Source organism: Typopeltis vanoorti, chromosome 4, assembly GCF_054136105.1.
Source record: "Typopeltis vanoorti isolate ZY-2024b chromosome 4, IOZ_Tvanoo_1.0, whole genome shotgun sequence".
Taxonomy (NCBI): Eukaryota; Metazoa; Arthropoda; class Arachnida; order Uropygi; family Thelyphonidae; genus Typopeltis; species Typopeltis vanoorti.
Genome location: NC_143552.1, coordinates 136086398 through 136103788, shown reverse-complemented (window position 1 = coordinate 136103788; position 17391 = coordinate 136086398). Strand labels below are relative to the sequence as shown.

Genomic DNA, 17391 nt, shown 5'->3' with positions numbered 1-17391 from the left:
GATCACCTTTAGAAATTGCGAGAAAATAACAAAAAACAAACAATATGTCGTTTTTACAATTAAAAGTACTCGTCACTAACTTCGTATTGCTAGCAAAAAACATTTATTTACAACACTGTACTGAATTATAGTAGAATCACCTATATAAATATATATTATTAGTGCAATTCCTCTCTCTGTCTCAAACACACACACACACACAGTTCGGATATAAGTACACATAATCAATTGCTAATCTGTGAAACATAAATATTTGAATAAGCATACCATAGCCATACTACTTTCCAGAATAAACACATTGCTAATTTGAAAACCTGCATTCCGAAATAATTAATAATATATTTTGATTTTTATAATCGGAATTAAATTATAGCTTATTATAATTTATGTTATTCAATCAAATTTTAATTATATGTAATATTATTGGAATTTAAAAATGGGGTTAGAAAAGTTTTCAAGAAAAAAAAAATTATATTTTAGTTACATTTTTAAAAATATCAAAAATTTTATATAATATATAACTTACAAAATTATAATATGACATAATTTATATAATCGTCAATATTTGCATAAATATAATCGAAACATTTTAAAGCGCTGTTTTCTTCTTTTGGTATGTTGTTATAATAGTCGAATCAACTCAAGCTACGAAAGCAATACCCTAGTTTCAGAGGAAATTTTGGTACTTCGCTACCTCCGTATGAGACCGGGTAACTCAAACTTCTTATCGGCTTTTAATTCGTTAATCATATATTTCATTTATTTCCTCCGTTTATTTGGTTCATTTCATTTACTTTAATAATTTATTTATTCATTTTATTTCTACTAATTTGATTCACGTTTCCTTCGAAACTTCTTAATTAATTAATTTATTTTATTTTTATTACTTAAAATTATTATTTTTTGCTTTATAAAATCTTTTCACATTAATGTATTAAAATGTATTGAAACTTATTTTCTTCCTTCCCTCTGGTTTTTTCTATTTAGGTATAACGAAGCATATAACAAAGTTTTTATAAAAAAAATTATCATCTCTAACTAATAAAACTTCTATCGTACATTTGAAAAAGTTCGGAATAGTTACATTAGGTAAGATTTGTTTATCATGGGTGGGTGGGTAGAGGAGGTAATGTTATTTGTGACTTATCTTTTCCATAAGTGAATGAAAGAAAGGTTCATTAAAGAAAAAGACAACCTCGAATACGTTTAGGCTATGTAAACATATAGTTCGTGAAACTGGGTGGAGTTCACTGACTTTTTATGCATTCACACACACACACACACACACACACACACACACACACACACACACACACACACACACACACACACACACACACACACACACACACACACACACACACACACACATCGAGAGAGAGAATGAATGATAAGTGTGTTGTTAGTTCTTTCTTCCCACGATATGTTTGCCTTTATCTTTGGCAGCTTTCCTAATGAAGGTACCGAAAGATGTACATGTAGGATGAAGGATGCAGTCAAAACATTATAATATTACCCTTTCCTGTGCAGAGGTGACATTTGTGTACATGGCCTGTCATTTTTGTTTTCTATTTCTAACATTCGAGTTTCTACTCGAGTATTATAATTTTTCACTGTGTGGTACATCATGCCAAGATCTTGTTAATGATATTATAAAGCCTCAAATAAAGATCCCGAAGCATACAAAGAATTTATATGAACCCTGACTTCCCATTGCGTAGTTCAAGTATTTTAAAAAAATCCCACTTACGTAAAATGCGTTTGTTATTATGGATTTTTAAAAGCATCTGGGTGTAATGCTTCGTTATCTAATAAGAAGTTAATATCTGCAGAAAATGAGGACTGTTGTGTGGGCGAGCAAAGGTTTATTACGTGTCATTCGTCAGATTATAAACTAGTTGATTTTTTTAAATCAATCCGTGACCCTTTTTTTTTTTATCTTCGAACCTGAAGCGCTTTTTCCTTTGCTTTACGAATACAAATCCTTGGAGTATTATCTATTGTAATCCTTGGAATTATCTGCTTATGCACTAATGCTGATATAAAAATATAACTTCCGAATATGAGATTGCTGTGAATTTGATAAAAGATAGATTAAAAAAATAAATAAATAAAATATATGAACTGGTAGATGCAGAAGCCGATAATGTGTTTAAAAGCCAGTGCGTTACAAGCATCAGTTTTTTTGTTTTTTTTTTCCCTTAAATGCATGCTCTCTCTTGATTCGATAATACAAATGCCTATTGAAATGCCTTTGTTGCTGTACAAGCAGTTTACTACCAATCACTTCAGCAACCAATGGCAAATGGCCTCCTTTAAGTCTGTTTCAGGTGATATGAATAGTAGGGAAACCTGCAGATGAAATTAACTTAGCATTAATTAAATATAGTAATACCCCCTTTTAAAATAAGAATCACGAATTAGCTAAATATGCGCAATAAATATAAAAGAAAAGAAAAATAATTGGAGAGAACATGGACGATGAATGGAAAAGACCAACAAAGGAAGTAATTAAATATAAACCTGAAAGAAAGAGAGATATAGGAAGACAATGAAAGGTAGTCCTTTTGTTTATCGAAACAGGCTTATACCTATATCATGGAAGAAGAAGAATATTATTTGTTGTATTTGATTTTACTGTGAAGAACACTATTAATTTGTTGTATTTTACTCTTTGGAAACGCATTATAAAAATGACAATTTTACGGTTCAGGACAAGAATTTAAACATTCCAGAAACTTGCAACTAACATAATTTAAGAATATCTATCGCATCACACACTTTTTTTTTTTTTTGGCTAGATGGATGAAGCAAGAATGCTTTTCATATTCCCAGTTATCTGTAGAAGAAGGTATATGGATGGGGTGTAGTAGGCCCACAGATACGTGACCCTTCTGCGCATGTCAACAGAAGGAGAATCCATTCCGATAATAGGGTAATCAATCCGTATTGTGGGATGAGTTGTTTATTATTACACATCGGAAAATTAACTTCTCTTTTATAGTATTACATTATTACATGTCGGAAAATTAACTTCTCTTTTATAATCATTGTAGTTTTTAAAGTGAAAACTATTTTGCTTGTATAACAGTTGTAAAATTTATCTACAATAAAGCACGTGATTTCGCGTGTTGTTGACCAATTCGTTCATTGCCTTTGCCTCATACAACATGCATTGTACAGTACAGAATTATATTAATAGATATTATGTTAATTAATAAAATATGTTGGAATACTTTTTAAATTTAATCAAAATTTAAAGAGAGTTGTCAAATTTTAAAAAAAATATTTAATTATAATATTAATTTGCATCTATTTTATAAGCTATTTATAATTAAGAATTTTTTTATTAAATAATTTTAGTCTTACAAGACTAAACATTGTCAAATCACTTCGTTTCTATTGTGCTGGTATAAAATGTTCCGTTTGTTCTAATAATACAATTTTTTAGGTCGTAGGGAACCATCTTAAACACTTTTGGCCTATAGTGTCAGAGAAAGATATAACGGATCCTATTGATATGCCAAAAGAAAAATAAAAGGTAAATATCGTAATTGAGTTTAGGCAATGGAATTAAGGCAAGCTAAGAGAATATTATTCACAAATCAAGCAACATGCATGGCTAATGAATTAATTTGCATTCATTCATACAAGAACAGGTTTTTTTTGCAAATGAAAATAGTCCTCCGTTTAAAACAACACCAAAAATGAACACGAGGAAAACTGTGACAGTAAGACACTTAATAAGGTTCCAGGAGTAGATAGTACGAAGCAAAAGGGAAATAATTAAGTCATTTGATAACGAGGATACCATTAGATTCAGACGAAGTTCTTTTTGACTGGAGAAGTACCAAATGCCGTCCTAAATCATAAAGAAGAGTGAAATATGGCCTCTAAATAAAACAGTACAAAACATTTAGATGTCATTAAAATTATCATTAAGGCAGAAGCACTTTAGATAGTAGCAAGCGCGACCATTGGGGGGAGGGGGATAATAAGCAAACGCAATGAATTGATATTAATAGGGTTCTCATGCATGAAAAAAAATCAATATAATTCTTCCCTAAATATATATATATATATATATATATAAATTCTTCCCTAAATAAATATATAATTCTTCCCTAAATATATATATATATATATATATATATATATATATATATATATAAATTCTTCCCTAAATATATATATATATATATATATATATATATATATATATATATATATATATATATATATAAATTCTTCCCTAAATATATATATATATATATATATATATATATATATATATATATATATATATATATATATATATATATATATATATATAGAATGTTTAGAATATGTTTAGAATATTTAGAAAAAAAAGTGATGACATTTTAGTATCACAAAAATCAACTATATTCTGAAATCTTATATTACTAAAAGATGTAAAAAAATATTTGGTGTTGTCTTTTTGTTTACTTTCGAATAAATATTTCTATTAATTTTTTATTTCTGATAATGTTTATGTCAATATAATGGTAGTGTTTTAGCTTTGAAAGGTCTCATCAGACCTAAAATGGTTTATTAGTTTCTACAAGCATTATTAGTTTAAAGTACACGCATTAGAATATAGAAAAAATCCTGCAGTTAATGACAGGAAACTTTGCAACTGTAATTTAAATTCTTTCTCTCTGTGTGTGTGTGTGTGTGTGTGTGTGTGTGTGTGTGTGTGTGTGTGTGCATGTAGTTTTAATTGTTGCCTGAATGCTTGAGTTGCTGGTGGAGCAGGATGAGGTTTCGATGAATGCTGTGGCTTTTTTTTGGGGGGGGGGGGGTGCTAATTTCGCATTACTCATCATAGTACCGTTGTAACATTGTTGTAATAATCATTGGGTTGGTTTTTTATTACACTGGTTATTCAGTCTAACTTTAGGTGTTTTTCGCAATATTTTTAGTACAGAAAAAGAGACACAGTATTTCATGTATTTGACTAATCATGATTAAATTGTGATTAAATTACACGTAATATAATACGTATAATTTAATCGCGTAATCAAAATATAAATAATCTTATTTTTCACAAACCAGAAGATCTGCTTTTATTCGTCTAGAAGAACACAAGTCTTGTATTAAGTATCAGGAGCCTGAACAGTTTGGACTTGCTGAGCACGTTATCCACTAAACAGTGTTTATTGGAGCAAAACAAGAGCCTTTCATAAAAGTCGTTTCTCATTAGAACGTCTTTGTAAAGAAACATGTGAACCCTTGTTTCATTGTCCCAACTTGAACAGATCCGATGCTCTATCTCTCCCTTTTGTGGGAGACAGAATTAAATCTACTTATCTTTCCTCACTTTATTTATGTATATATATATATTTAAGTTAGGAAATTATTTACCGTATTTTATGTTACATTTGCTAATTAGGTGCCGCTTTTTAGAATTATCTGTTATTTTTATTTGCAGTTCTATGATCCTCTACTGAAGATGCTTATGACACTTAACGAAAATTTTACATTAAGATTTTTTTTTTCGTGAGATTTCTTCCGTTTTTATTGGTATTTTGTTTAATCGGTTATAGTCACAATAATGCTACCGTGAAATTGGCTAAGAGTTCGATAATCGAGGCAGAATTGAGCCGAAAACAGGTGACTAGTGGTGTGCCGCAAGGTTCAGCTGGGACCATTGCTGTTTAATTTGTACAGAAATGAAAAAGAAATAATCTGAACGGAAATATTCAGTTGTTTGCTGATGATGGGAAATTAGGTAGAGTAATAGTTAAGTCATATGGAGAGTTTGCAAGACGATTTAAATACTCTGTCAGTATGGGCAAAAGTTACCGGATGTCAGTTTAATGTTGAGAAATGTAAAGTTATGCATTTTGTGATAAATAGATAGCAGGACGTATATCACATTGATGGTATTGTATTCCAGGAAATAGATGAAGTTAGATATTTAGGGGGTGGTCGTAGACAGAGAGTTAAATATTAGAGGACATATTGCTAAGGTAGCCCATAAGATTACTTGGCTATTGAAGAACACATTAACATGTAGAGATAAGGAAATTGTTATTCCTCTTTATAAGGCCTTGATACGCCCTGGATTACTGTGCTAAAGTCTGGTCCCCTGGGTTTCTTGGGGATGAGGAAGCAGTGGAGAAGATTCAGAGGCGAGTGACCATCTTGACCATCTTGACCATCATCTTGATCAGTGGCCTGTGGAATATTCCTATGAGGATAGATTGAGGGTGAGGATTGCAGAAGTTGGTTGATAGGAGAAAAAGAGGGGGGTATCGTAGAAAATTTAAGTTTGCTTAAAGAGTTTTATAGGATAAATGCAGGGGAAATGTTTCAGCACTTGGCTGGAGGGGCCAGAATAAGGAATCATCTCTGGAAGTTGAATAAAAGTGTGGTTAGTAGGGGTGCGAAGACTAGATTTTTTGCAGGGAGAGTGATGAATGAGTGGAATGGTTTGCCGGAGTCAGTTGTGAGCGCTTTGTCTGTTAATAGATTCAAAGAAATGTATATGATAGGTTGTGTGCATAGATTGGGTCTCCCGCGATGAGTCTTTGGACTCCATGGAGGTGTCTGTATAATAATAATAACAATCCAGCTCCAAAGACCATACAAGAAACTTTTTCAAGCCACTTCAGGCTTCCATTAAGCAAGGTGGTCGTCACATCGGGTGATGAAATTCATCTCTTATCTGAGGACAGTTGCGAAACATTCCTTTCGGTAGTGAGATTCGATGTCTGTTGGTTGGAAAGTACTGTAGTTACGCTAAGAAACCAACCAGGTCAGCAGCAATGCACTTGAATATTAACTTTAGCAAACAACACTTAATTTAGTGTTTCTTTCCTTTGATTCTTAGGATTTTTCATTTAGGTTTAAGTTACCGAAATTTTTAACCTTAGTTATTAAATATAAATTACGTTTTTCTATTGTTATTATTAATTCAATAATAAAAAAGAAAAATATAGTTCCCTGAAATTAAGTACAAAGACGAGGGAAAAACAAATTTAACTTCTTAAGTGTTTAAGTACAACTCATCAGAAAAACAAATAAAATTCTCATGTTATGATAATATTCTCACTGACAGGAAACATTGGTTTCTTAGACCAAACATTAATTTACTTTCTTGATGGAAAAAAAATTGATTATTCATATATATATATATATATATATATAAATCCAGATATATTTTAATTTAATTCTATAACACGCTACTGCACGCATATTGGGATTCCATTGTAATCATGCGCCCTAACTGTATGTTTTTCCTAGTATTGTTTGGGTTAACTGTACTGACGATGTCCTTTGATACTTAGGATGAAATATTTACTTATTAAAACTTATTACTGTGGTTATTACGTGTGTCTGTTTACTTAATCATTTCTTTTAACTAATAAATCTGATAGTAAAAAAATAAAATAAAACTGTTAGCAAGAGAAAAATGAAAGAGAAAATATTAGGGATAAGCAAAAGGACAGAAAAGAAGGAAAGAAACAATTTGGTGTATCTCTGGTACACTGACTTCACTTTTTTTTCTAACCTGCAAGTTCATTAACTTCATATTAAATACTCTGAACTACAAAAAGGGCTTTAAATAAAACTATAAAACAGCCCACATACATTTTCTTTTCTTATTGGAGAACAAATACCAAGACCAGAAAACCAAAATAACTCAGGAAGAACAATCACCTTGGGAGGTCAGCCCTAAAGGAACTGTAAACCTCTTCGAGATGACCTAGCACTGCCCAGGTTCAGCTGGAACCTCCCCTAATTATGACCGAAAAATCTGAAATGAAGGCTAATCTTTCAACCTTTCAGTATCCTTCGCCCTACAGCCTCTTAAGGATGTCAAGAAGGTTTTATATGAAAATACATCTTAGGGAAAGCCTCCATTTACTCAACTGTCCTCCAACCCCTTCATGGCATAAAGGAACTGAGGGGAACAACCCTCCTTAGATGTATTTTCACAACCTAGGGACAACGCAGCTGTAAAGCTAAAAAAAAAATAGTTCTTTACTAGACTGGCAAGTAGTGATTCATAATAATACTTTAGCAGTATTCTAAAATTTGCTACAATTCATTTAAGATGTTTCCTTCTACTTAAAAAGAATTGTAAAGAAGCATCGTATATTAGAACAAATGATATGTTTTTATGCCAGATAGTAGAGGCTTAAAGTGACTTAGCTATATTTAGTCTTTTAAGGCTAAATATTTATTCAATTAACAAATAAAAAATGAAAGTGCTTATAAAAATATATATAATTAAATATTATAATTATTTTAAAATATTTCAAACAAGACATAGTTTGGAAATTTTTAGTTAAATATAAAAATTATTCCAACATCTTTTATATAATAATATAATTTGTGTTAATATCAAATTTTATGGGTTTGCTTTTGGTGGTCTATCGATATCTATTGATATGTATAAGTATGTCCATATCATCACTTTCATCGATCACTTTAATCGCTTCTCGGCCTTTTCGCTAGGACCTAAATGAGAGCTGCGTGCTACCGTCCAAACGTAGTATCTGTTCTTACAAGCTTAAGAGCTAAACGCAGTATCTGCCCTGCAAAGTTAAAATCGGGTACGGACTCCACCAGGAGTTCGCGATCTTAACGGACCGGTGTAGATAAAACAAACCCCGGACCGGGGCAATAGAAAACATTTGGTGGTGGGACTAGTTAGGCCCCCCTAATGGCTCCCGATATTCCGAGAGTGAGGACCTTCGGGTTCGAATTGGACAGTACTATTGATAAGAGGGCATTCGCCAAAACTATCATCGAATGCGTTGGGGCAGACAACATTTCTGGCTTCACCCCCTACCGGGGGTGGGAAGGTATCAGGTTGTCTGCACGAACGTGGCAACACGAGAACAATTAATGAAAGGAATAGAGTGCCAAGGGAAAACTGTTCATCCCTTTCTGGTAGGTAGCTTTTCAAAAAAAGTAAGGATAGATCGGTTCCCCTTAGAATATCTAGAGGAAGACAGTAACATCATTTATAAGGTCTTCTCGACCTTATAAATGATGTTACCTTATAAATTTGTCTAAACCAAAATCCATTGGTATATCTTGACTGAATATGTGACAGTGTTAAGCAACAATCCGAGTTCATTCTCTGATTTTGCAATACAACTTCAGATCGTCCATGTATAATAGGTGAGATATCTTTACACTCTTTTGCGCAGTTTGATAACCATGAGCAGTTTTATTTAAAATTCTAGTTAAGGGGATCAATGACAATATAAACAATAGAGGAGATAATGAGTCTTGAAAGATGCCCCTTTTTATGTTTACCTCTCCTATATATATATATATATATGTAGAAAGTTTTTTACCTTGGGTATATATTTTGTTAAAGATACCAAGCAACTATATATACAGGGTGTTCGGGATAAATTTGACAGTTTCGTAAGGAAAAAGAAAATCTTCTTTGTATCTATTAAATTTAATGAATTGACAAAAAACATTACAGGCAGAGTTAATTACAATACTATCAACAAGATTTACTCAAAATAACCACCATTAGCATCGATCACAGCTTCAATTCTGCTTCGGAACCTCGAACAAGCTGATGCTACAGTCTCCCTGGGAAGGGCCGCAAAAACTGTTTTAATTTTATCCATTAACTGGGCTTTTGTATTACTGGAAGTGCGATTGGTGTCTTTTTCAACTGCGCCCCATACAAAATAATCCATGGGGTTAAGGTCTGGGGAGTTTGGAGGCCAAACATTTGGACTGGTGAAGTCGTAGAAATTTTCAGACAACCATTTTTGACTTTTCCCAGAGGTGTGGCAAGGGGCCGAATCCTGCTGCCATACATACGGCCTACCATTGGCTACCCTTGTTATCCAGGGCTTGACTACAGTTAGCAACTCCACGAACAAAGCCCGAATTCCAATGCCAGGGTTCTTCAACACCTGTTCCTGCAGATTTGCGAGGAATTCTGCTGTACGAACGCAATCAGATCGTCTGCTAGGGATCTTTCTTCTTGCTACATCCTCGTAGTCACCATTGCAAGTCTCTAGTTCATGCCTGATTGTTTTTACTGTATTCAGGGAGCATTGGGCAGCAGTCGTAATATCCTTATTTTGATGGCGGGCACGAATCATCATGATACAAGTTATTCTCTTCCATGATTCAGGTGGGTTCCAGCTATCCATCCTTTCTGACATCTTGTATATGAATGAAGAAGGGTCCAAACTTTTAAATGAAGAGAAGTGTGTGTTAATACATGTAACTTACGGAAAAATATAATTAATTATAAATATGTCAAATTTATCCCGAACACCTTGTATATATATATATATATATACGTGGGCTGTTCAATAAGTAATAAGACTAATTTTACTGTGGCGAAACCACTCATCACATTATTCATTTCTGTGGAATAAAGAAATGTTGCTGTCTGTATTAACAAAACAGGTTGATAGATGGCGTATACGCCCTGATGTGCCAGAGTGTCACGTGAGTAAACGCAAGCTTATTTCGGCGCGCCTACGAGGCGCGACCAGTCTTTTATATATATATATATATAGCCGGCCTGGTTGGCCGAGTGGTCAGTGTATCCGCTCTCCAGCCAAAAGGCTGGGGGTTCGAATCCGCCGTGAGCATGGATGTTTGTGATTGTCTGTGAAAGCACTAGTGGTGGTAGTCGGTGGTAGATGACGTTGATGGTAGATGATGAAGGTTGGTGGAGTAGTGATATATATATAAATCCAGATATATATATATATATACTACGTCTTCTTTTACTGTATATATATACAGTAATACCCCAACTTACGTGAATCCGGAATTACGCGATTTCTTATATGTACGTATTCGCTTCACGCCTCGCCAAGAGTCGTATCTTTCCGGGCGCCGGCCGCATTTGCCAGTGTCGCACATGCTGTGAACAAGCACTGACGTGTGTCGCGCGGTCTCCATTCCTACACGATTTTTATAGTCTACAAACCTTGCGATTGTTTATTGTTATGTTCTTGATAAAAATTTTATCACATCAAAAATAATACTGTCGTCCAAAAGAAGCAAGTCCGATTCTTCTACAGCTGGCAAGAAAAGAAAAACATCGACTTTGGAAACAAAGCTCAACATTATTAAGGATTTTGAAGGCGGAATGAAAATTTTTGAGCTAGCAAAGAAATTCGATCTACAGGAATCCACAGTACGAACAATCGTAAAAGATAAAGAAAGAATTCTCGCTGCTGTGAAGAATGCCCAATTATTGAATTCAAGCATAATTGGTAAACATCATGGGATTATTGGTGAGATGGAAACGATGCTTAAATTATGGTGTGATAATCAAGTGAGAGTAAAAAATTGTCCAGTTGACCAAACGACAATATGTAGCCAAGCCAAGCTGATTTTTGTGAGGCTAAAAGTAGAAGCGGGAGAAGCGGCCAAAGAAGAAAATTTCGTGGGCAGTAATGGTTGGTTCAACCGATTTAAAAATCGCTGTAACTGGCACAGCATCGCGGAGAGGGGGCAAGCGCTGATAAAGAGGCTACGTCTTCTTTTCCTGAGACACTTAAGGCTATCATCGAGGAAGGTAGCTATAGCAGTCAAACCATATTTAATGTAGACGAGACCGGCTTGTTCTGGAAAAAGATGCCTAAGAGAACTTTCATCGCAAGCGAAGAAAAAACGTTTCCTGGCTTTAAGGCTTTCAAAGACCGGTTGACAGTAATGCTTGGTGGAAATGCAGCTGGTGATGGCAAGTTAAAACCTCTCTTAATTCATCGCTCCGAAAATCCAAGAGCTCTAAAAAAAATCTAAAGCTCGCTTGCCAGTGATTTGGAAGTCAAATTCTAAAGCTTGGGTGACACCTTCTATTTTTGAAGACTGGTTTGGTCACCACTTCATACCTGAAGATGAACGTCATTGCCAGTTTAAAAAAAATCCGTTTAAAGTTATGCTTATTATTGATAATGCACCTGGTCACCCTCTTGCAACTTTAATTGATTTTGATCCACGTGTAAAAGTTGTTTTCTTGCCTCCAGATACAACCAGCTTACTTCAACCAATGGACCAAGGAGTTATCAACACATTCAAAGCGTACTACACACGGCGTTCGTTTGCAAGTCTGAATGAAGCAATGAGGCAAAATGAGCAACTGTCTGTTAAAGAGTTTTGGAAACAGTTTAATGTTTTAGATGCTGTAAGGATTATCGGAGATTCTAGGGGTGACGTTTCCCACAAAACATTGAATGGTGTCTGGAAAAACCTTTGTCCATCCTTTTTTAAATGCGAAACGGAAATGTTGCCAGAAACTGATCAAGTTGCTGAGGCAACAGAAGAACTTGTCAACCTTGCCAGGCAATTAGATTTAGAAGTCGACAGTGAAGATGTCAGCTAGGTTGTTAGACTCACATAACAAGGAGCTTACAATCGACGAGCTCATAGAGATGCTTGAGCAAAGCGCTACTGAAGAGACCGAAACCTCAGATCCAGTTCTGCCAGAAAAGCACATGACAATTGCAAAATTAACAGAAGGTCTCAGATTAATTAAGAAAGTTTACAGATTTTGGAGGACATAGATTCTAACGAGGAATGAATTGTAGCCACAAGGCAAGGAATAAAAAAATCATTGGTTTGCTATGAAGAAATTTTGCGTGACAATAAAAAGACATTATACTATCAGACGAATCTATTAGATTTTATGAAACCATCCACATAGAAATAACGTTCTTTTTTTATGTACAAAAAACTACAATTATGATTATATAGTATTTCTTAAAAAATATAGGTGTTTTTGTAAACCTTTAGTCCCAATTAACTAATATTTTGAATGTTTGTATATATATATATAAATTACATGCAAAATTATACCCCGAGTTACGCGAATTCGACTTACGCGCTTTTTGTTGGTCCCACCTACCGCGTAACTTCGGAGTTTTACTGTATATATATATATATACACAGACACAGGCTATATTACATTTCAAACAGCATGCCAAAGTGACAATGATTTGATCAACTGTTAATCTACTATCCTGATCTCTAGTCGAAAAAAAAACTACATCAAAGCTATATTATAGCTTTGTAATTATAGCTACATTATAGTTGCATTAATGTTAAAAATAGAATATAGCTTTGATGTATATATTATAGCTATAATAATAATATTTATAATAATTATATTTTATAATATCATTATTACATATAATTTTATAATATAAAATTTTTATTATATTTATATATTATACAATATGTTATATAATTATAATAAATATAATATTTATAATAATTATAAAGCAATATTATAACTTTATAATTATAATTACATTATAGCTACATTAATGTTATGAACAGAATATAGCTTTGATGTAGTTTTTTCCCACTAGAGGTCAGGATAGTAGAATAACGTTTGATCAAAATCTTTGTCATACTGTTTGAAATATATTATTGTTATTATTATTATTCGTGACACCTCCAAGGAGTCCGAAGACTCGGCGCGGGAGGACACCTACTGTACAACTCTCGGTCTCCACTATAACACACAACCTCTACTACCAATCACCTACAATCAATGCAAAGTTTATCGAAACTTGGCACTAATATTAGCTGAGTGCTGTCACTGTTTCTGCCTACAGGTGCTTGTCGCACTCACACTGCCCTTCCCATCCATATGCGGTTTCAGTTTACATGTTGGATTGTAAGAGTATGTGAGGCCTTGTGGGGAGTTTGTGTTTTTTCCTATTTCCTTGGCTAGACAAAACAAAAAAATCTTGTTTGTAAACACAGCTTTATTAGACTCCTTCCGCAAACATTTAACTTATGCAGTGTAATCAAATTACGGACCATCTGTTCGCTTCTGTTAAAACAAAAATTGTCGTGTTGAGGTCACACACCCACCTTTCAGATACTCAGAATAAAAAGTTTGATGTCCAAAAATATTCTATTTTTATATATAATAAATATATTCATATTAAAATATCTTTTAAAATTTAATTGAATTTTAATTTATTAAAATTTTATTTTAATTTAAATAAAAAATCGAAAATACCATTTTGATTTTTTCATTTAATTATTACATCAATTTGAAATTTAATAACGTATTAGTGTGATTTTTATTCAAAGGTCCCGTTGGATTTTGAATAATATAATATATTTCTTCAAAATTTCTTCCTTCAGTATAGAGTATATTGGCTTCCATCTACGAATCCTAAAGTTCAAACCTTATATTTAATAACGTTAAACCATCCCCATCCCACTATACTTAAAAACTGTCTTTAGTTTCACGTCACTGAAAACAACTCAATATCTTCCTACAGCCAAGTAAAAATGGTCCAGATGGTATCACCAATAAAGTTATTAAACTACTATCCCGCAGAGTCATTGTGCACCTTACCAACATAATCAACGATTATTAGATTCCGATATTTCCCTTCCCCGTGGAAAACTGCTTATATAACCCTCCATTCATAGACTAGGCAAAGATCCACATCTACCGCAAAATTATTGTTCCATTAACCTGATTTCAAACCTGGAAAGATTGCCGAAAGGGCCATCCTCACCAGACTCCAATCCATAGTAAATAAGCTGAATATCCTCTCAAATGAACAATTTGGATTCCGTCAACATCATAGCACCACTCAACAGATCCATAGACTAACTGAATATATTACCATAGGCTACAATTGGCATCAACTTACCGGAGCTGTCTTTCTGGATATGGCCAAGGCCTTCGATAAGGTGAGACATTATGGTCTGCTCCACAAGTTTATCGCATTTAACATCCCGCTATAGATGGTACAGTTGATGCAATCATAGCTCAGCAACAGATTTATGCAGGTCAAGATAAACTACACTATATCTACCAAGCGCTCCATTCTGGCTGGTGTTCTGCAAATATTAGAAAAATAGGGACATCCCCATTTTTCTCCTACAAGGGACATCTTCCTGTTTAACACCAAAATTCTTTCGAAAACTGAGTGTCCCTATCAAAAACATGAAGAGGATTATTTCCGCTTACCATTATTCCGCCCCACACTTGAGACAATGTCTCTTCAGTAATGTCCTTTCTCTGATGTTGGAGGGATAATGCTACATTCCTCGTTTTCTCCAGAAATTCCAGAGAATTTCTAGAATTGAATTGTACTAAAACCGGACTCATCATAGAATCAAACAGAACTGTACCCTAATTCTCAACTCAGGACTCCAAGTTGCATGTCGTCCATGGCACCAGTTTCGACAAGCCCTATAGTGGGTTCTGGTAATGGCAGACAAACCAGTGGCTTTCCTTGCATAGAGTCCACTTAAACTGGGCTTTTTTAACATAATCCGGTTGAGCATGTTTTCAGCTATGGCAGTATCCACAAGAAGCAATTGTTAGAGTCAAAGAACACTCTGTCTGATTGATTTTGGATTTACTTGAGCGACATTGGCCAACTCTTGTTGTAATGGTTCTTGTCGGCATGATGATTCACAGTAGTATATTCATAGAATCCTCTTACATTGTCAGACAGATTATCCCGGTGTGAAGTAACTAACATTATCAAAAAAACTCAATAATGAGCGGCATAAGGTCCGGATGGAATATCCAACAAAATTATTAAGCTCCTATCACATATCCTAAATACAGTTACCACTATTATCGCGATGCAAAGATTCCGTCGCGTTGGAAAATGGCTGATATAATCTCCAAACCTGAAAATCATTTCAATTCTCACAGAACCGTCAATAAATCTTCTCTCCTGTGTAAGGAAAATAGCGGGAAAAGAATTGCTAAAAAGTCTGCAAGAAATAACAAACAAGAGCGACATTATACTTAAAGAATACTTCGGGTTCTACACAGTAAGATAAATTCACAGACTCGTAGAATTCGTCACAACAGGATTCAGCTGGAAACAACACACAGGAGCTGTCTCAGTACTACCTCTTGTCTCTTCAACTCTTTACCAATATATAATGTGTGTGTGTGTGTGGTAATATGGTCAGCCTTTTATGCAGATAACAGCGGTTCCTGCACGATCCTTACATCCACATCTAGCCACTGAATGATTCCAAACCACCATCGCCGACGATTAAACGTTCAATAAATGGCCTTCAGGCTCCAAAGAAATAAGCAGTGCCCTTCACAAGAAAGCTGGAAATTCCCTGATGAAAATATACATAGGTTCAGTATCTCAATTCTCTGGTATCCAGGGACCCAACACCCGCCAATTCATTCTGGCAGAAGCTCTGCTTCACCAAACAGTTCAACCTGCTCCAGAGTAACCAAAGTAATCTGCATCTTTACACCATGGGAAATGAAAAGCCAATAGCATAACCCAGGGTTTCTCAAACTGTGTTCGGTGGAAGGTGAATAGGTGTTCCGCGAGAAGTTCTGGAATTTGTCATTTTAGTTTTTAAAGCATTTTTCATGAATAAATATTTTATAGTAGAAATATTCTGAGGAGAATAATATTCGTGAAAATGTCGAAAAGCTCCGACCCAGAACGCCTAATAACATCTGTGTATCGTTAATTTTCACACATCGAAACCTTTCAACATTTGGGAAAGGGAATACTGCTGTTTATGACCGGTCATAAAAATTGCCTGCAAGCTGATTATAATGAGTGGCTTATCCTCTGTTCTCAAAACTGAAGGAAATGACATCTGTGTAGCAAATGTCAGTGACCAAGCGGCATATTTTTAAACATGGACATATTCATGAATTATCGTTAATTTTCACACATCGAAATCTTTCAACAATCTGGAAAGAGAATACCGCCGTTTATGACCGATCATAAAAATTGAATGAAAGCCGATTACAACAATGGGCGGCGTGTTCTCAAAACTGAACGAAACAACATCTGTGTTGCAAATGTCAGGGACCAATCGGCAAGGAAATATAAAGAAAAATTTTCCACTGAAATTGAAGATCAAGGTAATCTGTATCCGTTTCTCAAATCTATTAATACTGAATACTTTCTTCGCAAGTTCGTATTGCAATGTGTAAGTGCTTGTTCTGAAACCGGAGTGCGTTATTTTTTTAAAAAGTAATAGGAATACAGATTTAAATTCTAATATGAATAAGAGACAGGGCACTTTGTTTAATTTTGGTATTAAGAAATCTCTTATTGAAGATGTTTGTGACGGAACAGATAGTGAGTCATCTACTTCAAGTCTACAAAGATCTCCAGGATGTACAAAAGGAGGGGAAAACTACCAGCAAACAGGAGAAAAAGTCTGCATTCACCGGTAAGTACTTATAATATAAATTTTTGGTGATCAGAATAGGATATGTCAATGAAAATCAGCACAAATAAATTTAATGATGGTTTAATTGATGTTTAATTATTAATTACATTTAATTATAAATTATTAATTATTAATAATAATGAGCTAAATTAGCAATTAATTATTAATTAATGCATTACAAAATAATCAAGGTGTTCCGTGAAA

General features: G+C 34.1%; 1 protein-coding gene across 1 annotated transcript in view; it reads right to left on the bottom strand.

The window, feature by feature from the left end:
- Positions 1-17391, bottom strand: part of LOC150107696 (thrombospondin type-1 domain-containing protein 4-like) — a 465880-nt gene that overhangs the window by 345766 nt on the left and 102723 nt on the right. The window lies entirely within an intron of this gene.